Here is a 14,971-nt window from a genome sequence, read left to right as displayed (position 1 = left end):
GGAGCTACTTTGGATTTTGCTGTCAATAAAGATACTTTTAAACCTTCAGCGGTACTAGTGCGAACGTAGATGCACGCTCCATATGCTCGCATGGAAGCGTCAGCGAAACCATGTATTTCTGCCGGGACTTTGGCGTCTGTATGAACGAATCGCGATACCTTGATCTTGGGCAGTTGCAACAGCGTTCCCTTAAAAGCATTCCAAGATGTCTGCAGTTGCATCGGCAGCGACTCGTCCCAGTCTAACTTTCGAAGCCACAGTTCCTGCAACAACATTTTTGCCCTAGTCACTAGAGGGCAAAACAGGCCAAGCGGATCGAAAAGTCGGGCAGTCACCGACAGTATGTTTCGTTTTGTCGCACGAAGATCCAGGAAAGAGTCATCCAACCGAAATTGAAAGTAATCTTTACCCGGCAACCAAACCACACCAAGGGTCTTAGTTACGTCTGAGTCTTAGCGGCATGACAGCGCTTTCAGATGCGGACAACTCTGGGCAGTTAGAAAACCACTTTGCCAATTCAAATCCTGCCTCTTGCAATACCTGAGAAACTTCGTCTCGAAGGCTTAACAAGTCCTCAACGCTTCTGGCGCCAGTCAACAAATCGTCAACATAAAAGTCATTCTGAATGACCTTGGCGTCTGCGCGATCTCTCCAAGCCGCATTAAACACCGAATCGCCAGATAGGGGGCTGGCGAAGTTCCATAAGTCACGGTGTTCAGCCTGAAGATTTTTAGAGACTCAGATGGATCTCGTCTCCACACTATGAGCTGAAAGTTTCGGTCAGCTTCGTCAACCATTACTTGACGATACATCTTTTTTACGTCTGCTGCAAGCGCAAGCTTGTGCAGTCTGAACCGAAGCAGGGACGAATACAGCTCCTCTTGAATGGTGGGGCCAACCATCAAGATGTCATTCAACGCGACCTGCGTCGATGTACGGCTCGAGGCGTCGAATTCCACTCTCAACTTTGTCGAGGTGCTTTGAGGTCGCAGCACGCATTGGTGCGGAATGAAATAGTGCGGACTGTCTGGGATTTTATTGTTCGTGGATGACATATGGTCTATCGCTTCATATTCTTCCATGAATTCCAGATACATATTTTTTAAAGAAGGATCTTTGGATAATCTTCTTTCAAGCGACAAAAATCTACGTTTCGCAACTTCATATGATGAACCAAGAGTGTTTGGGTCAGATTTGAACGGCAGACGAACCGAAAATCTCCCGGACGACAATCTTTGAGTAATTTTCTCAAAGTGTTGCTCACAAAGTTGCTGCTCAGGAGTATGGACCTTGGCCTTGGGCGGCAAGTCCTCCACAGACCAAAATTTCTGCAGGGTTGTGTCGATTGACTCCAACACTTCCTTCTGGCAGCTGAGATGTACCAACTTTTCCGTGTTTCTTATTTTTTCTGAGGCACATCTCTTTGACACTATCCAGCCGAGAACTGTTTTTTGCAAAATGGGAAACTCAGGCTCTTGCTTTATCTGGCCGACTGACAATAGTTCAAAGAACGAGTCTGCGCCTATAAGCATATCTATTTTTTGGGGCTTGAAGAAGAATGGATCTGCCAATTGAATATTTTCAGGCACCCTCCAGCCGCTGGTGTTCACCGTTTAATCCGGATGATAACCGGAAATATTTTTTAGTATGTAAAATTCGTACGACAATTGACTGCTTCGACTGCTGCGACTTAACTATAGTGTGAATTTTCTTGGTTGCTTGAGCATTAGTTCCACCAATGCCCCGCAAACTCAAACACACGTCCTCTCTCTTAATCTGAAGTCTCTGAGGGAGCTCATCGGTCACAAAATTTACTTGTGAACCAGAATCGAGCAACGCTCGAGCCAAAACTAATTCGCCACTTTTTGTTTGGACGCACACGATGGCTGTGGCAAGAATAACTTTATCCGATGCAGTCGCATGCATAACATGCGAAGTGGATGGAGTATTCTGCAAGAGCGTGGGGCTGAGGAGGGGCTGGCAACGCGAGATTTGATGGCGAGTAAATGTGCAGCAATGTGTGGTGTGGGGACTTACACACCCTGCATCTTTTCGATTTGCATCTTTTTACAGTGTGGCCCTTTCGGAGGGCAGCAAAAGCAGTGCAACTTCCTACTTGATGTTCTGCTGAGTTGCAAAACACACATACTTCGGGGTCGTCTATGGCAGCAACAAACAAAAAACTCCTATTTCCATTCTTCTTAGGATAAGCCTGGCTCTGCTAAACAATTTTTGGCTTACACGCTTCTTCGGCAACCAAATGCTGATAGCGCTTGTTCAGGGCCGACTCACACTCGCTCCAAAGAGGAAGCGAAGTATAATCTAACTGTTCTTCCCATTTTCTTTTAGTTCCTGCATCGACTTTGCCCATTACTAGATGGATGAGGATGGCATTCGTAATACGTTTGTCATCCCCAATGGACAAAAGAGAAACGTACAGCGCTGTGACTGTGTCGATCAGGTTTCTCAAGGCTGTAGCTGATGGCTGGGAAATCTTTGGCAGATTAAATAGTGTCGATATATTGTCAAACAAAATTAAACAATCATTATCGTACACCCGCCTTAGGCTAGCCAAGGCTTTTGGGTAATTATTCGCTGTAACTTGGAATGCCCTGACTGCTCCTAGCGCGTCTCCAGCCAAACACGATATTAAATGGTTAAATTTTTCGATATCGTGCAGCGTGTCATCTTTGTCAACCAAAGTTTCGAAAAGGCTTATAAAATTTTTAAATTCGGAATGTTTTCCGCTAAAGGTTGGAAGAGCGACGCTCGGCAAACGGCATTGGGGTGTGCGCGTTGCCGGCGGAGCGGAATTATCAACGCTCTTAAGCTTTGTTTCCGCGATTAGGGAAATTAGCAACGATTTTGCTATTATCGCAGTCTCTTCTAACTCTTCGCGGTACTCATCATCTCCATTTTTCGATTTTATTCTGTATAAGCGAAGCATTTTCAATGTGCGTATTTAGGATTTCTAATCGACATTCTAACTCAACCGTATTTAAGGAGAATCGACCCTCCTTTAAATATTTTTGCGTTCGCTCGATACTCTTCATATATCCATCTCGTTGGTTTTTCAACCCTTCGATGTCCTTGTTGTTACTTTCTGATTTTGGCATTTTTTTTTTTTTTTTGGTATCGAAGAGTTTATAATTTATTTTATTTTAGTTTTTTTTTTTTTAAATTGTATGTATGTATGTATACACAATTTTTTTTTTAAATTTATTAAATTTAAAATAATAACCAACGAGAGGAATAAGCTGTACGCAAGCAGTGTAGGGGAGTTATTTAAATGAATTGAGGACTTAATTTAAGGAATCCTAATTTATTATAATAATTAAATAATTATAATATGCCGAGCGCACGTAGTGTAGGGCAGCACACGCCAAGCTCAAACACCAAAAAACGAACAAGCGTTTAGGCAACGGCAACGCTTGCACCGTTCCAGCGATCGAAAACGAAAACGACGAAAGAGAACTCGAAAGAACGGGCTGCGCTGTCTGTGCGTGTGTGTATGTGTACGGGTGGCGGTGCTCAGCGCAATGCTAACGGAGAATGATGTACTGACCGATAACTAAGGGCAACGAATACATAAACCCGACGCTTAAAAGCGCGTCGAAAAGCGAGGGAAATTTGAAGAAAATGCGCGGCCGAAAATTTGCCGGGAATTTAATTCTCGAATTAGAAATTTTTACACTTCCCAACTTTTACCCTTTTAATTTTTGCAAAGCTATAATTGGTGTTCACTACGACGAGAAATGGGGGAATTTTATTCTTTGAACAACCAGGATGCCGACAAATATTTATTTGATTTTGGTCCAAATCGATTCACTTATGTATTTATAATTCGAAATATGTATATTTGTATGGATGTATGTATATATGTATCAGAATTATAATCGTTAGTGCATGCAAGTTTTATTTATTTCTTGGTTAGAATGCTCGCTATCTACCGAATTTTTCACACGAATGCAAAAAGTTGAAAGATGGGCCAAAACACAATTTACGACACGCCACAGATTAGCTTTCAACTTTTAGCACTCTATACCTGGTGGGACGATTCACATCCGTCGGTAACTTCCCTCTTCGAATCCATATGCCATTCTTCCTGTGCGTAGGGGATTAAAGCGGTGAATTTGGCGATAACGGCGGTTGAGAACTGGAGCGGCCAAAATTTTCCAGCCGTAGCAAAGGCGTATTTCAGTAGGCAGCAACTGACGAATTTCAGCGGCAACAACAATTTCACTGTTTCACTATTTTGTATTACAACGCGAAAACTTGTGATTGCATTGAAACTTGATATTTTATTTTGGCGACAACGAGGGAGTTTGCGCAATGAGATTCATATGACAACTAACTCTTTAATTTCAATATATAAACGCTTAAGCCTAACTTAACGGAAGGGGCGAGAGACGGGGCGAATTCGCGAGAGCGATTAAAGCTTTATTGCGCTCCCGCTCCCGCCTTACACTATTCAACATATTTCATTATAAAAGCGCAAAGTGCGCAAACACAGCCCCCTCTGAAGGACCACCGTCTTCAGCACGCCACAGGCAGCACCGCCGGCCTATGAACTGCTCGCCGATACGTCGCATTCTTTGTCCTAACGTCCGCCACTCGGGCCTTCCCTTCAGTGCCGACGTGCACCGCCACGATCCGACCGATCATCCACTGCTGCGGCAGAAGATTGTCCTCGGCGACGACGACGAGAGCTCCCACGCCGACGTTTGGAACCTCCTGGTGCCACTTGCATTTCGCCTGGAGGCTGGAGACATACTCTCGGGACCATCGCTGCCAAAACCTGTGTAAACAAGTTGGGCTGACTTGGTCCGGGAGCGCTGCTGAGGGTGAAGCTAGGGGGGGCCCGCCGATCAGGAGATGGCCTGGGCTTAGGGCTTCGCCGTCGTTGGGATCTGTGCTCATCGCTCCGAGGTGCCTGGAGTTGAGAACGGCCTCCACCCTGGTGAGGAGAGTTCCGAGCTCCTCCGCGGTCAGGATGTCTTCGCCGACCGTCCGAAGGAACAGGTGTTTTGCAGACTTCACACCTGCCTCCCAAAGTCCGCCGAAGAGAGGTGCTCTCGGTATGAAAGCAAACTAGCATCCTTTTTTTGATGCGCAAGTTGCGATACCGCCCCCCTGCTTCTCCAGACGGGCCCGGAACTCTCTCATGTGGCGATCGTCTCCGACGAAATTCGTCGCGTTGTCGCACCACACCTTCTCCGGAATCCCGCGTCGACTCACGAACCTTTGAAATGCCAACAAAAACGCATCAGTGGTGAGGTCAGACACTAACTCGAAGTGGACGTATGCCACGTATGATTTGTACGGTGGCTTACCACCAGTGCTGCCACGTCAGCCATTTAATGGCTATTTCTAGCCACTTTTAAAAAAAGTTGTCATTTTTTTTTTTGTAAATGCTATCAGCCACTAAACTAGCCACTTTTTTTTTAGCTATTTTAGCCATTTAACTAAAAGACAAGCAATTTCTTACTTTTCTTTGGTATTATTGCTTTTTTATACCTTTTTGAATTTGATTGCACAATTTACGATTAATAATGGTTCACAAAGTTATCAGAACTTGTATTTTACTCAGTGGTTCGATTATATGAACTTCTTGAAAGTGTTGAAAGTGCGTTGTCGTCAAGTTAAAATGCCAAAAACATACAAGCAACAATTTCGTGATGCCTGGCTGCGAGATGAGGAGTTCAAGCAATGGATTCGCAAAGACTGTACTGATCGAGCCCGAGCATACTGTGCTTACTGTAAATGTGCAATAAATGCAAAAATTTTCGATATTCGCCACCACGCCTCTTCAAAAAAAATCTGGCTTTGATGGGCGCATTTACCCAAACAAATAAGTTGAAATTCGTTTGCAAGTCAACGAAAACGGAGAAACAGGAAGCGGCACTATATTTCACTATTTCACTATCACTTGGCAAAGTTGTGTGTGGAGCAGTTTTCAGCTTACAAAGCTGCTGCTAATATAAAATTATGCAGAACGAAGTGCACCTACATTATTAAAAATGTACTTCCAATGCGACTTACGCACCGACATCGGAAACGCCGCTTTCAGTCTTCTGTTGGACGAGTCCACTGACATTGGTGTGACAAAAATTCTTGGTAAGCTTTTTGTTTGAGTATAAATAAAAACAAGAAAGGAAGCTAGCTTCGGCAAGCCGAAGCTTATATACCCTTGCAGATTATTCCTATTAATTTACAAATCGCAAAAATGTTAAATTTCCTATTATTTTATATTAATTTTTCGATCGTTTCTATGGCAGCTATATGATATAGTAGTTCGATCTTTTTATACCCTTGTAGAGGGTATTATAATTTCAGTCAGATGTTTGCAACGCAGTGAAGGAGACGTTTCCGACCACATAAAGTATATATATTCTTGATCAGCACCAATAGCCGAGTCTATCTAGCCATGTCCGTCTGTCCGTCTGTCCGTCTGTCCGTCTGTCCGTCTGTCCGTTTCTATGCGAACTAGTCTCTCAGTTTTAAAGCTATCGCGATGAAACTTTCCCGAAAGCCTTCTTTCTATTGCAGGTAGTACATATGTCGGAGCCAGCCGGATCGGACCACTATATCTTAAGGCTCCCAAACAAATATAAGAAAATTCATTGTAACTTTGTAGGAAGTAGGCGTTTTGATTCTTGACTACTTAAAAACAAAATTGAAATAAATCGAAACGCTGAATCTGGAATCCCTGGAACTGCACCGAGTGAGTATTCTTTTATCTACAAGGGTATATAAGCTTCGGCTGGCCGAAGGTAGCTTCCTTTCTTGTTAAAATTAAAATCGAAATTCGGAAATATTTAAAAATAGTCATATCCCAGAGTAGAAGAGAATGTAATAAAAATCAACAAAGATATAATTTGTTTTCCTATTAATTTCCATTTAATTTTTCGACCGTTCCTATGGCAGCTATATGATATAGAGATCCGATTTTTAAAATATTTAATTCGAAATTCAGAAATATATAAAAAATAATATTCCCAAGAGTAGAAGGTAATATGGGAGCTATAAGATATGGGAGCTATAAGATATAATTGTCCGATCCGGTCGGTTCCGACATATATACTACCTGCAATAAAAAGAAGATTTTTGGGAAAGTTTCATCCCGATAGCTCAAAAACTGAGAGACTAGTTTGCGTAGAAACAGACAGACGGACAGACGGACGGACAGACGGACAGACGGACAGAAGGACAGACGGACAGACGGACATGGCTAGATCGACTCGTCTTGTGATGCTGATCAAGAATATATATACTGTATGGGGTCGGAAACGTCTCCTTCACTGCGTTGCAAACTTCTGACTGAAATCATAATACCCTCTGCAAAGGTATAATAAGCGTGTATATGTACATAAACCTGTAATTGTAAATGTTCTTTAATCTTTAGGAGTTGCTATAAGCTACTTTAGTAAGACTAAGGGCCGGTTTCTCGAGTCCCTGTCAAAGTCCCTGATAGCTATCTGTTCGAAAAACTTAAATACCAGATAAACTGTTCGTAAAAGCAAATCCGCTTTCTCGACTGCTTTAATTTATCTGAACGAGAAACAATTACAGAGTGCTGTTAACGCACAGAATTGTGCTGTGAAGCGCAAAAAATGGCATGCTTCGATTATTTCATCAGCTGTTTGGGTATAATTTAAAGGAAAAGTCAGCTGTGATTTCGTTTCTTCTTCATAGTTGGCTTTGGGAAATCAGCTGCCATTCTATCGAGTCGAAAACGCTTAACAGAGACTCCGAGTCCCTGTCAAAGTTAGCTCTCACATTTATGCTCGAGAAAGCCAAAATGCCTTAGCAGGGACTTTATCTGTTCGAGAAATGTTAGCCGGCACTCGAGAAACCGGCCCTAAAGGGGATTTTTGGGCCTTGAACAAATCGAAGGTGGAGATGCTATTTCCATAGCAGTTGCTGTAAAAACTTGCTATCAAAAAACTAATTTAAATATAGCTCATTTGGTTGGAATTGGAACAGATAACGCAAACGTTATGACTGGCTCAAAAAGGAGCGTTTACACGGAGTTGAAAAAGTCCGTCCCAACTTTAAAACTTCTTAAATGTGTATGCCACTCAATTCAGTTGGCCGTTACAAAGTCTTGCAAAAAGACTCTACCGGATAGCCTAGAATTTCTTGCGCATGAGACCTACTCATGGTTTTCAAAAAGTTCAGGTCGACAATTGCGCTATAGAAAAATGTATCAAAGTATTAATGATGAGAAGGTACATATAAACAATTGTATTAACAAAAAATAATCCAAATTGTGATTGTCTATTACTAATGTATTAACGATTTATAGATATAGTAGAACTTACAGTTGTTTTAGGTGCGTAACAGATATATTTTTATTTTTTAAGATTTTCTAAGTTTTTAATAATAGGTTTTTTAATTTATTACATTAGAATCCTTTAACAAGAAAGGAAGCTAACTTCGGCCAGCCGAAGCTTATATACCCTTGCAGATAAAGTAATGCTCACTCGGTGCAGTTCCAGGGATTCCAGATTCAGCGTATCTTTTTTAATTTTGTTTATACATAAGTAGTCAAGAATCAAAACGCCTACTTCCTACAAAGTTACAATGAATTTTTTTATATTTGTTTGAATATTCCTATGGAAGCCTTATGATATAGTGGTCCAATCTGGCTCGCTCCGACATATGTACTACCGGCAATAGAAAGAAGACTTTCGGGAAAGTTTCATCGCGATAGCTTTAAAACTGAGACTAGTTCGTTGCAAACATCTGACTGAAATTATAATACCCTCTAAAAGGGTATAAAAATACCGAAGGTATCTGACACAAGATGGTTGTCGATAGAGAGTGCTGTTTCCCGCATCGTGGATCAGTGGACAGAGTTGAAGCTGCATTTTGAATTGGCAGCTGATTCGGAAAAGTGTCACAAGGCCCTCATTCTCAACGGGCTGTATAATAATGAAATAAATTATCTTTATTTGTTTTTCTTAAGGCTCATATATGCAAGGCAAGAGAATCAATTCCAATCGTACAAAACTGAAATACGAACAAATTGCATGGAGTTCGTAAAAGAATTAATAATCAAACTTCGCGATAGGTAATATGGTAATTTGTATCCTGGTACATATAATACCTATTTTTTTTGTTTTAGATTGCCGGAAAATATTTAAGTAATGGAAAAGGTTAATTTATTTTCGGTTCAAAATATTCTAAAAACTTGCAAAAATAATGACATAATAGATGTATTAGAATATTTTGAATGTCAAAACATTGATGAAATAAAAAATCAAATCGAGAAAATCAATTTTATAAAATGGGAGTTTGTGGAAGACACCATTAAATTTTGGGTGGAAGTTCTGAACTACAAAGACGCTGGAAACAACAACCCATTCCGTGGTTTGACGGAATTTGGCCTAAAAATTCTTTCACTGCCATGGTCAAACGCTGAAGTGGAGCGTATATTCTCTCAGATGAATAATGTAAAGAACAAATTACGCAACTCCATGAACTTAAAAACCTTAAATGCGATATTGTACATAAGGTAAGTTTAAAATTTCAATAATTATAATAGAAATACAAACTTAACATATTAAGCTTTTAATATTTTAATAGATATGGACTACAGAGACATGGAAAATGTTGCCATAATTCTGATTTGCCTGATGAGTACTTAACTTAAATTACTGGCAGTGAGAAGTACGCGGATTTAAGTGAGGCTGATGAGCTAGATAGCATTATAAGCATCCTTTTTTTTCCAAATCTAGCAATTTTGGCCTCAAAGATTCTTGCAGCACATGAACATGAGGAACACTTTGTCTCCGAAAAGGACGAACGCCAAAATGATGAGCCAGTGGATAAGAAGAAAAAATTTAACATAAGTCTTTCCATTTGCGACGTAAAATCGGCTTGTGTTCAGCTGGTTACTGAAGAAAATATGCCATTTGCCACTCTGGACTCAAAGGCATTTAAAATATTAACTGATCAAATTTTCTCCGGCCTAGATATGAATCCAATAACGTCAAGGAACGTAATTACCTATGTCTCCGAGAAATATGACCAAGTTAAAAAAAACTTGATAGGTATGCTGGACAAAAAATTAATATCCTTAAAGGAAGATATTGCATCAAGGCATAACCGCGGAGTTCTTGGAGTGAATGTTCAATTTTATATATTTATATATTTTAAAATATCAACCAATCAAGTCTATACAGTAACAACTGGTAATGGAAAAAACATGATTAAGGCTGTTGAGTGGCTCAATGAAGAACAAAACGATTTAGAACCTATCTGCAATGAAAAGGAATATCACGATCTTCGCATTTATTCCATCGAGTCAATTAAATGTGCCGCCCATTCCTTACAGTTGGCTGTAAAAGATTTTTTAAAAGATGATTCTCGCGACCAAGTTATCCGACAAGTACGAGCTATGATTAAGACTTTAAGGACCCCCACGTACAGGTTACTTAAATAACTTACCACTGTTCTATTTTGTACCTTTTTTCTTTTTGTTAATATAATTAATTTAATATTTCAGGATTTTAATTCGTAATTGCGGGCTATCGCAACCATACCTTGACGTACCGACCAGATGTGATGGGAAAAAATGCGCAGCTGTCAGATTTGCAATGGACAGAAATCAATGTGCTGGTGAAGACTTTGAATCCCATTTTTGTTGCCAAGCAGAAACTCCAAAGCAAGCAACTATATTTGGGAGATTTTTAAAAAATTTTGCCGGAAACAAAACATGAAGTAATGGCGATGAAAAATAATCACAGCGAAATACTCGCGAACTGCCTCGTCAAGAGAGAGAATCACCTATTGACGAATGAAGTCGTTCTCGCTGCATTATATATCGACCCCTGGTTAAAACGTGTTTTAGCACCATATCCGGATCAAATCCTAAAGGCAAAGAGCCATTTAAAAAAGCTTATTAGCCAAATATATTCAGTGCGGAAAAGGGTATATTTTATATTATTAAATATTTTAATTTTGTAATATTTTTTATTTATAGGACAACAAAATACCCCAACCGACTCCACCGACCAGTCAGAAAAGTGACACTTCTGATCTAAAATATAGCCTCTTAGACTCCTTTTTAAGTTCAATTGATGTGGCATCTGAAATCAAGGACTCCGAAGAAGAAAATAACCCAGAGATCCAACTGGCAAGAACGGAAATTGAAAACTATACTCCAAAGCCCATCAACTTGAGCGAGGACATTATGAAGTACTGGGCAGAGATTCAATTATCCGCATTTGTACCAGTTGGCAAAGGTAGTCCACTCGGTACCAGCGACACAAGTCAGCGTGGAACGTGCATCCGCACTAAAATTGCTACTATCTGACTTGAGATGCAACTTATCAGAAGGAGCCATCAAGAAGATGCTATTTTTGAATCTAAATAATAAAATACATTTTTTACGTAAAAAACATCTTATACTTCATTTATAATTACTCAAAATTTTTCTAGGTTTTAATTAATAATAAATAAATATTAAAATATTTAAAAGTTTATATTAGTGATTTGGTCGACCTGTTAACATAAATATAAGGATTTTTGCGAACTCTAGGTTACAGTTGGTTATAAATAACACATTTTTAGCATTTAAACACACTGGCACTCACTAGTGTTAAATTTTTAATGTCGATTTGTGCTATTTTTTTCTTGGGAGCCCAAAAATTTTTAATTTTTTTTGGAATGGTTTTTAATACGGATTTAAATGTATACTAATACTTATACTTGCTTGGATATTTAAATCAGTTCTTCAAAAACCGCGAATTCTTAAGAAGAAGAGGAAAAGCGTCTTTAGATTATTTACTAAGGATATCAAAAAGTAGTGCCACTTTGTTAAATGCTGTTCCAGTTTGTATTGAAGAACTCACTATGTTTTTTAATAATATTTAATATCATTTAATGGATTTTTGACTTTAATATTACTAGAACATAAATATTCCAGAAAAGTTTCCATATATATATAGCTATAAATAATATTAATTTTAGAATCCTAATGGACGTGTGATATATCATAAGAAAGGTATTAATCCGAAAAATAAAAGTGCGTTTTCCGTTTTTTTGTATTCCCCGTGGTTTAAAAGATATTTGGTTTTGATTTTTATTTTTGATTTTTAAAATAAAAATCATTGAATAACTGTTATGCTAAAATAAAAATCACAGAATAACTGTTATGCTTTGACTTTTAAATAAAAATCATTTTAATTTAATTTGATTTTTATTTTAAAAATTATAACCAAAGCATGCAAATAACTGTTAACCGTTTTTTTCCTTACGCTCTACTCCCGAGAACAACCGAAAAATAGCATGCCCCTCGTTCTCTCTCTGCGCAGCACACTTCGTTTCCTTTCGTTTTGGTTTTCGGTTGAGCCTTTTACGTTGAGCTGTTCGTGAGACGCTCTGTTACGAACCTCGTTCAATGAGAGATACGAATGTCGCTCGCACAGGGAGACTTATTAAAAGACCGATTTACTGAAAAAGTCATCGCCAAATGTCTTTTCACTAATACAACTATACAATGTGTTCCCTTTGAAAGTACGTGCGAATGAAAGGGAGAGCAGTATCGCCCAAGCACGTTAACGTTAACACATGCGCAAAAGACTTTTTGAAACGTCGTTCAGGAGCAACCAGTCTGTAAGCGAGCCGAGCAAAAGAAAGCCGAAAAAACTGCTCGTCGCCTGAGTGCGAGCAAAATTTCTGTACGAACAATTCAATCGGTTGCTCTCTGATTGTTTGCTCAAAGTCTCAGAGAAAAACAGTTATTTGGGGACCGCACGAATCGGTCAACAGTTATTTGCGAGCTATGATTATAACTGTTACGGTCCCTGATTTATTCTCATGCATGGCTCATGAAACCAACATGTCCACCATAAAGAAAATGTAGTACCTAAAAGCCGCACTTACCGGTGATGCAGAAAGGCTGATTCGGCATATAGAACTCAAGGAAGACAATTATGTACAAGCTTGGGAAATACTTGTTGATTCGTATGACAAGCCAAGACAGTTTGCAAATACAGTAATTCGTTGCATCAACAGACATCTTGTGATAGCGTAAAGTCATTGCAGGAATTATATAGGGGAGAGGTCTGTAGGTTGAGACGGTCTGTCAGTTAAGACACTCAATTTTCTCAAAACTTATCCACTAAAAAAATTGTTTTTATTTTTTTTGTAGTCCTTTTTAGGGCCGGTTTCTCGAGTGCCGGCTAACATTTCTCGAACAGATAAAGTCCCTGCTAAGGCATTTTGGCTTTCTCGAGCATAAATGTGAGAGCTAACTTTGACAGGGACTCGGAGTCCCTGTTAAGCGTTTTCGACTCGATAGAATGACAGCTGATTTCCCAAAGCCAACTATGAAGAAGAAACGAAATCACAACTGACTTTTCCTTTAAATTATACCCAAACAGCTGATGAAATAATCGAAGCATGCCATTTTTTGCGCTTCACAGCAAAATTTTGTGCGTTAACAGCACTCTGTAATTGTTTCTCGTTCAGATAAATTAAAGCAGTCGAGAAAGCGGATTTGCTTTTACGAACAGTTTATCTGGTATTTAAGTTTTTCGAACAGATAGCTATCAGGGACTTTGACAGGGACTCGAGAAACCGGCCCTTAGTGATAAAACTTTTGGGGAAAGCATTATAAGCTAGGCTCTAGCCAGATTAAAGCTGTGAGAGTCGTGTACCATTTTTTACCAAAAAAGTTTTTTCTACTTTTTTAAAAACTTCATTTAAAATTAATAACGTCCTTAAATTAATTTGGTAAGATATTTAAAACATTAGTATATTAACTGTTAACTAATTAAAAAAAGAATTAGCTTAATGTGACAGTCAGAAAAAAAGTAATTAATTTTTTCCCGAAACATCTCATTTTGTGTAAGTTGGGACCCTTTGAGCGTGTAAGTTGAGACACCCGTTTTTCATGTTAAGAAGGTAGGCTTTGAAAAAAATGTTTGTTTCAAGTTTTAATTATACTTTTTCAAAGCCTACCTTCTTAACAATAAGAAAATCCATCGATTTGTATGACAGCTATATAAAGGGACTGTGGTAAAATTATGATATGCATATGTGCATAATATCAGTGAGTAATTGAGTTGTGCAAACCTTCAGCTTAAACATGTAAGAATTGTACTCATTGGAAATATAAATAAGGTTTTTCTAAATTCGCATACAAAATTATATATCTTGGAAATGATGAAAAGGAACTAAAATGTTTTTTCGGGTAAATTAAGTTAATTATGAAATGGACAATCTTGGATACTTAAGTTTCTTTTATAGGATGAAGAAGACATTCAAAACCGCAATAAAAAATTTCAAATAATTAAAATTCATACAAATTTCTAACTCCCCCAGTACACATTTAAAAACGTGTAAAGTTGCACGTTGATCTTCTAAGCCATTCTCGAGATGTACTAATTTAAAGTTTGAGAACATTTTTTAAGTTCTTAACTTCAAAAATTCATAGCGCCCCTAAATGGACACCAAAAAATTTTAAAAAAATCACAGATGATAACCAAGCCAAACTCTACGAGGTACCCGAGTTTGAAGAAAATCTAAAATTTCATATGCGCAGTTGAGAAATTCTTACCCTTATCAGAACTACAGCCGTTGCATACTATGCTCGATTTTTTGGATCAACACAGGAAAATCGAAAAAATATCGAAAAAGAATCAAAAGACCTCAACTTGTGCCTTGTCAACAACTGGAAGGTTATCGTCATGTGAATTCTGAAAAAAGGAAATCCATCCGCTATACAGATGTGAAGACTTCCGATCAAGGCCCACATCTGAAAGATTAAATTGGGTACTAACACAAATAATGTGTGTTAAGTGTTTCAGCACTGAGCACAAAACAGAGGATTGCCGCACATGAAAGTGCTTTAAGTGCAACAAAAATCACTATACTATTCTTCATCTTGAAAATACCGTGGAGCCTAGTACGCCAATTGTAGGGCGACGAGTAATAAAAATTTACTCGCCACGGCCAA

At 38.9% G+C, this 14,971-nt stretch overlaps 1 long non-coding RNA gene across 1 annotated transcript; it reads left to right on the top strand.

Annotated features, from left to right (window-relative positions):
- The first annotated feature begins 9,095 nt into the window (after positions 1-9,095).
- On the top strand, positions 9,096-11,348 carry LOC138912056 (uncharacterized). The gene is made up of 4 exons (XR_011417704.1): positions 9,096-9,520; positions 9,592-10,437; positions 10,514-10,938; positions 10,991-11,348. It is a non-coding gene; the product is annotated as an uncharacterized lncRNA (long non-coding RNA).
- Positions 11,349-14,971: the final 3,623 nt, after the last annotated feature.

This window comes from Drosophila takahashii, chromosome 2L (genome assembly GCF_030179915.1).
Source record: "Drosophila takahashii strain IR98-3 E-12201 chromosome 2L, DtakHiC1v2, whole genome shotgun sequence".
In the NCBI taxonomy this organism is placed as follows: Eukaryota; Metazoa; Arthropoda; class Insecta; order Diptera; family Drosophilidae; genus Drosophila; species Drosophila takahashii.
The sequence above is the reverse complement of the archived record's forward strand: the minus strand, read 5'-3'. Positions and strand labels throughout refer to the sequence as shown.